This window comes from Vitis vinifera, chromosome 6 (assembly GCF_030704535.1).
Source record: "Vitis vinifera cultivar Pinot Noir 40024 chromosome 6, ASM3070453v1".
NCBI classification, from domain to species: domain Eukaryota; kingdom Viridiplantae; phylum Streptophyta; class Magnoliopsida; order Vitales; family Vitaceae; genus Vitis; species Vitis vinifera.
In genome coordinates this window covers 6,754,503-6,766,620 of record NC_081810.1, presented here as the reverse complement: position 1 = coordinate 6,766,620, position 12,118 = coordinate 6,754,503, and the positions used below count along the sequence as shown (strand labels likewise).

Here is a 12,118-nt window from a genome sequence, read left to right as displayed (position 1 = left end):
GTTTGGTTGCCTTGAGCTAAACTTTGATAGGTGCTCGTTGGGAAACCTGGGACGGATGGGATTGGTGGCATTTGTAAAGATCATTGGGGTGGAGAAGTCAGAATTTTCTCCAAGCCTTCTATGGGCAGTTGGGCATTGAGGTAGAGATTCTACCATTATTAAGTGGCTTGCTTCAGCTAATATTTTGAGTATCAATGTTCACAGGAGAAATTAGGGTCTCAGATACTGGATTAATGGTTGTGCAATTTCATTGATTTGTTAGAGGTTTGGTTGTTCTCTCACATTGGATTACCCAGAGAGTGAATCAGTTGGCTAACTGGGGCACCTCACTGCTGGAGAGTAGGGAATTTTTCGCCATGTTGAGATGTAACTCCTTTTGGGATCTTTTTTTGGTCCATCATGGCTACTGATTTTTACTGTTTTCACTTCCTGTGCTATACTGTTCTGAGTTAATGAATATTATGTCTTGTAGCTAGATATAACTCTATTGCATATTTTGTAAGTCCAATCCTGTATAGATGTTAGGAAATTGGAAACACTGGAATTGCTATTCCACTAATGCTGTTGAAAAAGAGAGAGTGAAAACCTTAATTCTCATTCATATGATTTAACTTCTTACAATAGAAAAATATATATACAAGGCTAGGTTGAATTAACTACCATATATGTGACCTATATTAAGAAAGGAAAGAAAGATTGAACACTATAAATACATTATATTCAACACTCCCCCTCAAGCTGGAGCATATATGTCATATGCACCAAGCTTGTTACAAATGTATTTGATCCTAAGACCTCTGAGAGATTTAGTGAAGATGTCTATTAGTTGATCATTTGAATTAACGAAACTTGTATCAACTTCAATATGCTTGGTCCTTTCATGAAAGACTGGATTGGATGCAATATGTAATGCAGCCTGATTGACTAGCTTTATTTGTTCATATTTTCCAAATCTCAATTCCTGAAGGAGTTGCCTCAACCATATGAGTTCACATATTGCCAAAGCCATAGCTTGAAACTCAGCTTTAGCGCTTGATCTGACCACTACATCTTGTTTCTTACTCTTTCAGGATATTAAGTTACCTCTAATAAGAATGCTTATCTGAGGGTGAACCAGCCCAGTCTGCATCTGTGTAACCAACAATTTGGGTATGACCTCTGTCTTCATACAACATACCTTGGCCTAGTGTTCCTTTAATATATCGAAGAATGTGGATCACAACATCCCAATGGTTGTCACATGGTAACTGTAGAAATTGACTAACCACACTCACAGGAAAAGATATGTCTGGCCAAGTGATAGTGAGGTAGTTCAGTTTGCCTACAAGTCGTCGATATCTTCCAAGATCTCTTAGAGGCTCCCCCTGTCCTGGTACAAGTTTGACATTTGGATCTATAGGAGTGTCAACAGGTTTACATTCTAACATACCTGTTTCTTCCAAGATGTCTAAGGCATACTTCCTTTGTGACATAACCACACCTGAACTGGATTGAGCTATTTCAAGTCCCAAAAAGTACTTGAGTTTGCCCAAGTCTTTGGTTTGAAAGTGGTTGAAAAGGTGTTGCTTTAGTCTTTGAATACCCTCCTGATCACTGCCTGTAATGACAATGTCATCCACATAAACTACCAAATAGATGCATTGGATCGAAGAGTTATGATGATAGAAAACTGAATAATCTGCTTCACTCCGAAGCATTCCAAACTCTTGAACAACTAAACTTAAACGCCCAAACCATGCCTGAGGAGACTGTTTCAAGCCATATAGAGAGCGGCGTAACTTGCACACTAAACCAGACTCCTCCTGAGCAACAAAATCAGGTGGTTGCTCCATATACACTTCCTCGAAAAGTTCACCATGAAGAAAAACATTCTTAATATCCAACTGATAAAGAGCCCAATGACACATAGTTGCCATGGAGAGAAATAAGCGAACAGAAGCAATCTTGGCAACAAGAGAGAAGGTGTCACCATAGTCACAACTATAAATCTGAGTATAACCTTTAGCAACCAAGCAGGCCTTAAGGCGATCAACCTGACCATCAGGACCAACTTTAATAGTGTAGACCCACATCCAACCGTAGATTTACCAGGAGGTAAAGAAACAAGATCCCATGTGCCATTGGAGTGCAGAACAGCCATTTCATCAACCATTGCTTGTCGCCATTCAGGATGAGAAAGTGCCGCACTAGTGTTCTTAGGAAGAGAAACAGAGGATAAAGTAGAGACAAAGGCAGAATAGGATGAAGATAATCGATGGTAGCTTAAAAAATTATAAATAGGATGAGGATTACGAGTAGATCGATTACCTTTCCCAAGAGCAATAGGCAAATGGTAAGCAGATGACAGGGCCGGGGTAGGAGAAATCGGTGGGACAGGAGGTGAGTCATCAGGTACCTCAGTTGAAGAGAGAGGAGGAGCAACAACACGATGTCGACGATGATAAACCTGAAGAGAACGAGAGAGCGCATCTAAAGGGGGAGATATATAGGGAAGTGACAATACTTCAGAAATGGGAAGAGATTCAGAGAATGAGAAGAATGGAGAGTCCTCAAAGAAGGTGACATCAACGGAGAGAAAATAACGATGAGTGTCAGGTGAATAACAACGATAGCCCTTCTGAAGTCGAGAGTATCCCAAGAAGATGCATTTCGTAGCCTTGGCGGAGAGCTTGTCCTGTCCAGGTGTGAGAGTATGAAGAAAACAAGTACAGCCAAAGACACGAGGAGGAAGGAAATAAAGAGGTTGGGTAGGAAAAAGGAGGGAATGAGGGATTTGGTCATGTAATATAGATGAGGGCATACGATTAATCAAGTGACAGGCTGTAAGAACAGCATTCCCCCAAAAACGAAAAGGAACATGACTATGGAGAAGGAGGGTACGAATTGTCTCAACAAGATGTCAATTTTTACGTTCAGCAACCCCATTTTGTTGAGGAGTATGAGCACAAGATGATTGATGGAGGATCCCATGTTGGGACATAAAAGAAGTAAAGGGTGTAGAAAAATATTCCTGAGCATTGTCACTGCGTAACACTCGAATAAAAACATTGAATTGTGTTTGGATTTCAGCATAAAATTTCTGGAAAATAGAGAATAACTCAGTTTGATTTTTCATTAAAAATAACCAAGTACATCTTGAATAGTCATCAATGAAAGTGACAAAATACTGAAATCTTAAAGTAGACGCGGTCCGACATGAACCCTAAACATCAGTGTGGACAATTTCAAAAGGAGACTTTGCCCGATTATTCAAACGCTTTGGGAATGAGATATGAGTATGTTTCCCAAGCTAACACGACTCACACGCAAGCGGTGACAAAGTGGAAAAACGAGGGACCATCTTCTGGAACTTGGAGAGACTAGGATGACCTAGACGACTGTGAATGAGAAGAGGAGCATCGGTGGAAATGCAAGTTGTAGGAAATGAAGGTGATGTGAAGTGATAGAGGCCTTGAGACTCACGCCCTATGCCAATCGTCTTCCCCGTACTCCGGTCCTGTAAGATCACAGATTTATCAGAAAAAGTGATAGAACAGTTAAGAGTGCGAGTTATTTTGCTGATGGAAATAAGATTAAAAGGACACTCAGGGGCATAAAAGACAAAATGGAGAGGTAGGGAAGGGAGAGGATGAGCCATAGTTTGGAAACCATTAGCTAAAGTAATAGTAGGTAAGGCAGAGGTAGTTGTAATAGAGGAGAAAATGTGTTTATTACCAAAGATATGATCAGATGCTCCAAAATCTAGAATCCATTGGCCAAGAGAAGGAGTTTGAGTAGAGCAAACAGAAACATTACCGGTCTGGGCAACAGAAGCAACAGAAACTGATGTGGCTGCCTTATATCGGAGATAAGCATCATAATCACTACTAGTAAGGGTGATACTCTGAGATGTGGAGCTCGCAGCGGAGGCAAGTCGAGATAGCAGAGGATCAGTTGATTGAGCAATGTGGGCAGTGCGAGGAAGCCGTCCATGTAACTGATAGCAACGATCTTGAGTGTGACCAAGCTTATTACAATAGGTGCACTGAGGACGTTGTCCTCGACCCCGATTGCCACTACGTCCTCCTCGAGAGTTAGTTTGAGAGGCTAACACAGATGAATCTGAAGGACCATCAGTCGACAAGGTTTGAGTAGAGGAGAGGCGTAAGAGACGAGCGAACACATCATCCAATGATGGTACTGATGGACTAACAAGAATCTGATCTTGGACAGACTCAAGATCTGGATGAAGGCCAATGAAACACCATAAAGAACTTGTTAGTCTATATTTGTTGAGCTTCAGCACCATTAGTGAAGGGCATCAAAGTTAAGAACTCCTCCTTAAGAGACGCAATCCGGCCAATATAAGTAGACAGATCTATATCCTACTATCTCACATGAACAATATCAGAAACCACCTTATAAAATCGTTGAATATCATTCGTGTATAATCCTTTAGCTTGAGTCAAAATTTAAAGTAGGTTTTGTAGGCACGAAGATGATGTACAATTTTGGGATCAACAGATTGCCATAATACGCTGCATAATTGTGCATCAATTTTCTTCCATTGCACTTTGTCAACATCAGGTATAGCATTGTCAGGTGTAACAAGATGATCCTCATAACCTTGTCCCATAAACCAGAGTTCCATGGACGCTGACCAGGAGAGATAATTCTCACTACCAATCAATTTTTCCGATGTGATAGTAGGAGATCCAGAGATGACGGATGTAAAAATAGGATAATCACGTTTGGATCGAAGAGAGCCCTAAAGGGAGGTCGGATAATAGCTGTGGAAGAAGAACCTGGTATGTCGGGACCCAAACAAAGGAGAAAAGTGACTAGAGATGAAGAAGAGGCCTTCCCAAGGCACACACAGGTCTCGACCAAGGAAGGGAGCTGCCGTCGGAGGTTGGAGGAGGCTGAAATGCCAAAAAAATGGAGAAACAGGGTTCGGAGAGGACTGACGGAGGCTTAGAAGTGCAAGACGGCGCCAGACAAGCCTGCTGGTAAAAGCTCGGCACCAGAAAGTGGGCCACGTGCCCTCACACGACAACGCATGGGATTCAAGCCGCCGGAGAAAAACGGCGCGTGGGAGGTGCGTGGATCAGTTTTTGGCTCCGGTGCTTTGAGAAAAGTTGCAGATCTCCTCTTTGCACTCCTGATGATGTGGTTGGTGTCGGAAGATATCGCTGGAAAAGTCTCGGGAAAATATCGCCGGAAAAATGGAAAAATGTTGACTCTGATGAGGGTTTTCTGACCATGATATGACTGACCGGAAAGCTTTGGGAGATGGAAAAGGTGACCGGAATGAAACACGGTCACTGAACGGATTCCCGAAATGAATTACACGGGTAAACCAGAAAGAATAAAGTTTTCTCCCTTGGCTTTGATACCATCTTGAAAGAGAGAGAGAGAAAACCTTAATTCTCATTCATATGATTAACTTCTTACAATAGAGAAATATATATACAAGGCTAGGTTGAACTAACTACCGTATATGTGACCTATATTAAGAAAGGAAAGAAAGATTGTACACTATAAATACATTATATTCAACAAATGCAAATAGGGGTTAAACAGATTATAGACCTAAACTAAGGAGCTAAATAGACAACTATTAGTAAGAATTGATTATTGACCACTGATACACTGGTCTGCATATTCACTCATTCTGTAATATTCACCAAATATTACACTGATCTGCTACACTGATAGTACACCATGGCACCATATATGGACTCATTATTACCTTTATCTTCCACACTCCTCAAATTGATGCGGTGACAACCCGAGGAATGCAGTGAAATCATTATTCAATCTTTTTTTTTTCAATAGATTGGGAATCATGCAACCAGACACTCCCTATTGAGTCCTTTTGTCAGGAACTACACACATGCAGTTGACTTGGTGGAAGGCGGGGTGCAGGGTGTGGGCTGTTGTTAACACCCTACATAGATAGAGAGAACAATTCAAGTTTACTAGTCACTTATGCCTCTAAGAAAAATAGATGGCATCATGTGCTTCTCGCAAGATGACATGTTTCTTAAATACAAAATTTCAGATTTTCATGGGCTTGACCTGAAAGTGGCATCATGTAGTATATCACAAAGTTAGGCCTCATCACATTTTGGGCCATAAAACATGCTTTCCTTTGTTAATTCAAGTATTCAACTTTCCCTTGCCTCCTTGAGCCTTAGTGGTCTCTCTGTTAGGGGCTTCCTGGGTTTTGCCATCTTCAATTGGCAGTGCCCTGTTTTCTTTACATGGCAGCTTTATGAGAAAGAGGAGGGAAGTTTGGAGAAATGCTCCACTTTGCATATTTTGGTGTGATTGGAAGGAAAGAAACAGGTCTGTGCTTAAGGGGCTGGACCTGTCAAGTTTGAAATTGAAATTCTTGTCTGAAATTTTTGTTTTCATGGTCCAGGGCCTGCCTAAGGAAAAGAAGTTTTGTATTTATTTATTTATGTTACTTTATTGATAGTTTGGTAACTGTTTGAGGAGTTGGCCTTTGTTTCTTCTTGTTTTATGTTTTTTTTCTCCTTTTCTTGTGAGAGTTCCTTGTATACTTCCTGTTGTACTAGGGTTCACCCCTCCATTGGTGCTGTGATATATTATCTATTTATCTGTTTACATGAAAGAATATTGAAACCAGCCCTTGCTTCAACCAGACATATAAGTAGAGGTAACACAAAGACTTTGTTAAAACCCTTAACTTTTTTGTGGTTTTCTACTGTGCACCTTCTAATTTTGGTGTATTTTTTCTCTTCTACTGTATGAACTAAACTGGAAAGAGTAGCAATGAATTGAAACAACCTCTAACTACAAGATAGAGGTTGTTTCAATTGCAAGGCATAAAAAAAGAAACAATGATTGGGCTAATCAGCAATATGAAAAAAAAAAAAATCTGGATGTTGACTGGTGGTGGTGATTACATGTGAAAGAAAACACAATGAGAGCTTCACCTTAGGGGGACCACTCACCTTTTAACTCAAAGCTTATATTTTGATACACAGAATTGATTAAAGAGTGCCTGGCAAAAGAGGGTGCAACTCATGTACACAAGAAGTATACATAAAACACCAAAGAGATGAGAATAAAAGAAAACAAGAGAGATAGAGCTGAGAAGAAGCTCCCTAATCCAAGTCCAAGCCATCCAAAAATCTATCAAGGAGAGATTTACAAGCCTCGAGAGAACCCTAGTCCATTCCCTTAGGGATCTAAGAAAAGACTTTTTTAGTTTCTAATTAGGAAGCTCCCCTTCATAAAAAATTGTGCAATCCCTCTATCTCCAAATACTCTAGAACATGCAAAAATAACCATCCTCCACACCTTCCTTCATTGTTTTCTTAGACCATGCCCATACCAGTCTAAAAGAGGTCCTTAATGGAGTACAGGAATACCCATTACATCTCAATCAAGCGAGCAAGTGATCTCATAAAGCCTAAGTTCTATCACAATAAATAAGGATGTAGTTTGTTGTCTCCTCCTTGACCTTTGCACAAAGTGCACCTATTTACCGAGTTCCATCCTCTTTGCATAAGTTGATCAATTGTAAAGATCTTTTCACAAGTAGCTTCCCAAGCAAAGAAATAGACCGTAGAATCTTCTCCCGAGTAAAGACATACCCTGGAAGGTGCATAAAACCCCTAAACATCTTTGGTAGCAAATGCATTCTCTTTGTAGAAAGGAAAGTATAGCAAGGTTTCGTTGAAAGCTGCCCATCTTTTGCTCCCTTCCAAATGGCCTATCCTCCATATTTCCCTATAGAGACATTGAATGGATCTGCCTTAAAAAACTCCCCACTACCTCTATCTACTAATTGTGCGTCATCTTTTTGAAACAAGGACTCCAATGCTCTTGGTGCCCTTTTTCCCCCAAACATTTGCCATTCTTACATATCTATTAGAAACAAGAAGAAAGAGGATAGGAAAGGAAGGGAAGCTTCCCTCCACCAACAATGTAGCCAAAATTTCATCTTGACACCAGTACCAACAAGGATTAGGTTCTTGATTTGATCTCCTCCCAACCTTGTCTTATAGCTATCCAAAGACCTACACCATAAGCCCCCTCTACCTCTTTAGAGCACCATACATCATTTATCTAACCATGCTTGCCTCTAATAAACCTTCTCTAAAGACTATTCCTTTTTGTGGCAAACCTTTGTAATCGTTTTTCCTTAGCAAAGCTATATTCACAGTAGGAAGGCTTTTGATCTCCAAACCATCATTTCTTTTATCTGGGCATACAAAAGGCCACCTCACCACATGAAGATTTGTTCCCTTCTGTTGATTCCATTAAAGAAAGTTCCTCATGATCTTTTCCAATGGATCCTTATTTCCTTGGGCATGATACATAGGGTCACAAAGTAAATCAACAAATTGAATAGTGTACTTTTTTAATAAAAATTAATATTCCCCCCTTTGATAAATGCAACTTCTTCTAAGTTGATAACCTTTTCTTAAAGCATTCCTCTGCCAAATCCCACATTGTACAATAGTTAAAAGCAAGCCCCAATAGCCATCCTTACAAAGTACTTGTTGGAAAGTGTCCCAAATTCCTAATTAGTATAGATTCCTTTTTTTGTAAGGAATATTTCCTATATTCTATGTCATTGGAATATTAGATTTCCTTATAGAATAAGAAAAATTATTAGGAATATCTCTATAAATATTTTGGATTACAAAAGGAATTTTAATTGAAAGTGAGGTCGATTGTTCTCTCATGGGGATATGATACAAAAAGCCCTTGTTATGAAGAAATGGAAGATTGACTTGATGAAATTTGATCCAAGGTGCAGATTGTTGGAAAGTGTTCCAAATTCCTAATTAGTATAAGTTCCTTTTTGTAAAGAATATCACATAGAATATTTCCTAAGTTGATATATTATTGTAATATTAGATTTCCTTATAAAATAAAGAAAGTTGTTGAAAATATCTCTATAAATATTCTAGGTCATGAGGGAAAAAAGTCATGAGATGAATATGTGCTTGCAAAAACTAATACGAAGTGGATAGAGATGTGAGGAAGAATGGGAGACACTCGGTGGAACCCAATAGTTGTATCTGATTCTATCCCCTGTAATATTCTCTGTGGTATAATTAAATGATTTTCTCTCATCCGTGAATATAAACATGATTGATCGAACCACGTTAAAACCTCGTGTACCATGTGTGTGATTATTTTATCTTTGTGTTCTTAAAATAACATTGTTTGTATTAAAGTTTTCATTGCACAATAGTACTAGTGAGACTTTCCTTTTGCATCCAAATGTCAAATCCCAAGTTTTCACATCCGTCACTTTGCCTACAAGATGAGCTCACCAGTTTGGAGTTTAATTTTCAGACCTTACATTAACTCACAACTAAGAATGATCAATCTCATATACATCAATTACTCCATGCTCACATCACAAAAGGGGATAGTATCATTAGTGAAAAGAATGTGAGAGATCTCCAATACACCTCCCCTTCTCCATGCCTTGAATCCATTCTTGCACCACCTTTGAAATAAAATAGTTGAAAACTTCCATCACCATAGATAAACAAACAAGACAAGAGAGGATCACCTTACCTTAAAACCTTAAAGCTCTAATAAACCATGGGGGATCCATTTACCAAAATTGAGAATCTTAGTATATAGATACAAATTACAAAACCTTAACCACCCGATCTGCTTCTACCCAAGACCCACTTTTTTTTTTCCCCATTAGAGATAACAAAAAGTTTCACTAACATGATCATAAGCTTTCTCGATATCTAGCTTATATGTTAACCTCTCCTCTAAACACCTTTTCCTCAAATCAATATCCCCATTGATGATTAGAGCTGCATCTAAGATTTATCTGCCCTCCACAAATGCATTCCAAGAATTACATAGTACCTTGCTCATTACCTTTATATTATTTTTGCTAAAATTTAACTTACATGCTAACCCCACCTCTGATCTCCTTTTCCTCAAATCAATAGCCTCATCAACAATTAGAGTTGCATCTAATATTTGTCTGCCATCTACAAATGCATTTTGAGAATCAGATAGCACTTAGCTAATTACCTTTTTTAGTATGTTTAACAAACTTTTTGCTAAAAGATTATAGAGGCCCCTAACCAAACTTATGAACCAAAAATCCTTTATATCTTCCACCTTGCCTTTTCTCGAAACTAGCATTAGAAAAATAGTATTTTTTTGATAGGAAACGACAACGGGATATATTGATAAAAAGAAGTTACAACTAGAAGGATGAGAAATCCTCCCACCAAAGAAAAACAAGACTACAAGATCAAATAAAAGAAATACAACTAGAGAATAAGCAAACGGTCTATTTACACACCGCTAACCAATCAAGTTGTAACATGTTAAGAGGAATCCCTTTAAAAACCTTAGAACAAAAAGCCCATAGAGAAGCCAAAAAACGAATAGAATCCCAAAGACACCCTGAATTCCTTGCTTTATCCTCAAAAATCCTTGCATTTCTTTCCCGCCACACCACCCACATTAACGCGATGCACGCGTCTTGCCATAACACAACCCCTCTCTTAGAAGAACCGAAACCATTAAAATTAGTAAAGAACATGTCAGAGATGCTCCTTGGGGAAACCCAATCCATCTTTGCTAACTGAAATAATCTGTGCCACAACCCCTTGGTCAACGAGCAATGGAGGAAAAGGTGATCTACTGTTTCTCCATGCTTCATGCACAACTTACATATGTTGGGACTAAGTGCTTTGTGGGGTCTTCTCAATTGTAGCAAGTCATTAGTATTAAGCTTCTTGTGCGCCACCAACCAGACAAAGGACTTGACTTTGAAAGGGACTTGAGAATTCCAGACAAACTTAGTAGGGAACACTGGAGGCGACTCGGAATGTTGGGATAAGGCCAGAAAGAAAGATTTGACTGTGAAGAGACCTGAAGGAGATATGGACCATGATCTCTTATCTGGAACCGAAGGAGATATGTGAAGACGATCAAGAGATCGCATGAGGCTTTCTAAATCTTCTATCTCAGAATCAGTAAGATTTCGGCGAAAATTGAAATTCCAAGAGAAAGGACGGGAATACCCGAGAATTGATGAAATAAGAGCATTTTTATCCGTGACTACGCTAAGTAATCTTGGATATTGGGTTCCCAAAGGTTGATCCCCCCACCACAAGTCATCCCAGAACCGAATTCTATCCCCGTCCCCTACCACAAACCGAGTAAACTTGGAAAACTCTTGGAAGACAAGTGCAATGGCCTTCCAAGGACAACGATGAGACCATCTAACATTATTGTTGACATCCCAGCCATTGGAGTGTGATCCATAAATGCTTAAGATAACCTGATGCCATAGAGCTGAACCCTCCCTAGGATACCTCCACAACCACTTCCCTAAAAGAGCGACATTCCTCATAGAAATCTTTCCAAAACCCAAACCCCCTCTCGACTTCGGCTTGCACACAACGTCCCAATTAACCAAATGGTCTCTTTTTCCTTCCCCTACTCCTGACCATAAAAATTCTCTTTGCATTCTCTCAATTTTTGCTGCCACTGAGGCGGGAATCCTAAACAGGGAGAGAAAGTAACATGGCATATGGGTTAGACAAGATTGAATGAGAGTTATCCTACCTCCAAAAGATAAATACGCCTTCTGCCACCCATCTAATCTCCTTGATATCCTCTCAATCACAGGATCCCAAAAGCCACTTGCCTTAGGATTCCCTCCTAAAGGAAGACCTAGATATAGTATAGGCCACCCAGAAGCCTTGCAGTCAAGCATCACGGCCAGTCTAGAAAGGTGATTCTGTTCAATATTAATGCCATAGATGTTGCTTTTGTCAAGATTAACCTTTAACCCGGAAATATGTCCAAACACAAGCAGAACACTCTTAAGCGTCATCAAATCCTCTTCTCGAGTACTGGAAAAGAAAATGGTATCATCTGCAAATTGTAAATGGGATACCCTTGTCCTGTTCCTGCCCACCCTGAAGCCCTCCAAGACGTTTCTCTCCTCAGCTTTCAATAACATCCTACTCAATACATCTGCCACTATAGTGAACAAAAAAGGTGATAATGGGTCGCCTTGCCTTAAACCTCTAGATGCCTTAACCCACCCTTTCGCATTACCGTTCACTAGGACTGCATAAGAAACCGAGGACAAGCA

At 39.6% G+C, this 12,118-nt stretch overlaps 1 protein-coding gene across 1 annotated transcript in view; it reads left to right on the top strand.

The window, feature by feature from the left end:
• LOC100253599 (DExH-box ATP-dependent RNA helicase DExH11) overlaps positions 1–12,118 on the top strand; it is a 78,354-nt gene that overhangs the window by 50,684 nt on the left and 15,552 nt on the right. The gene's annotated exons all lie outside the window — the stretch shown is intronic.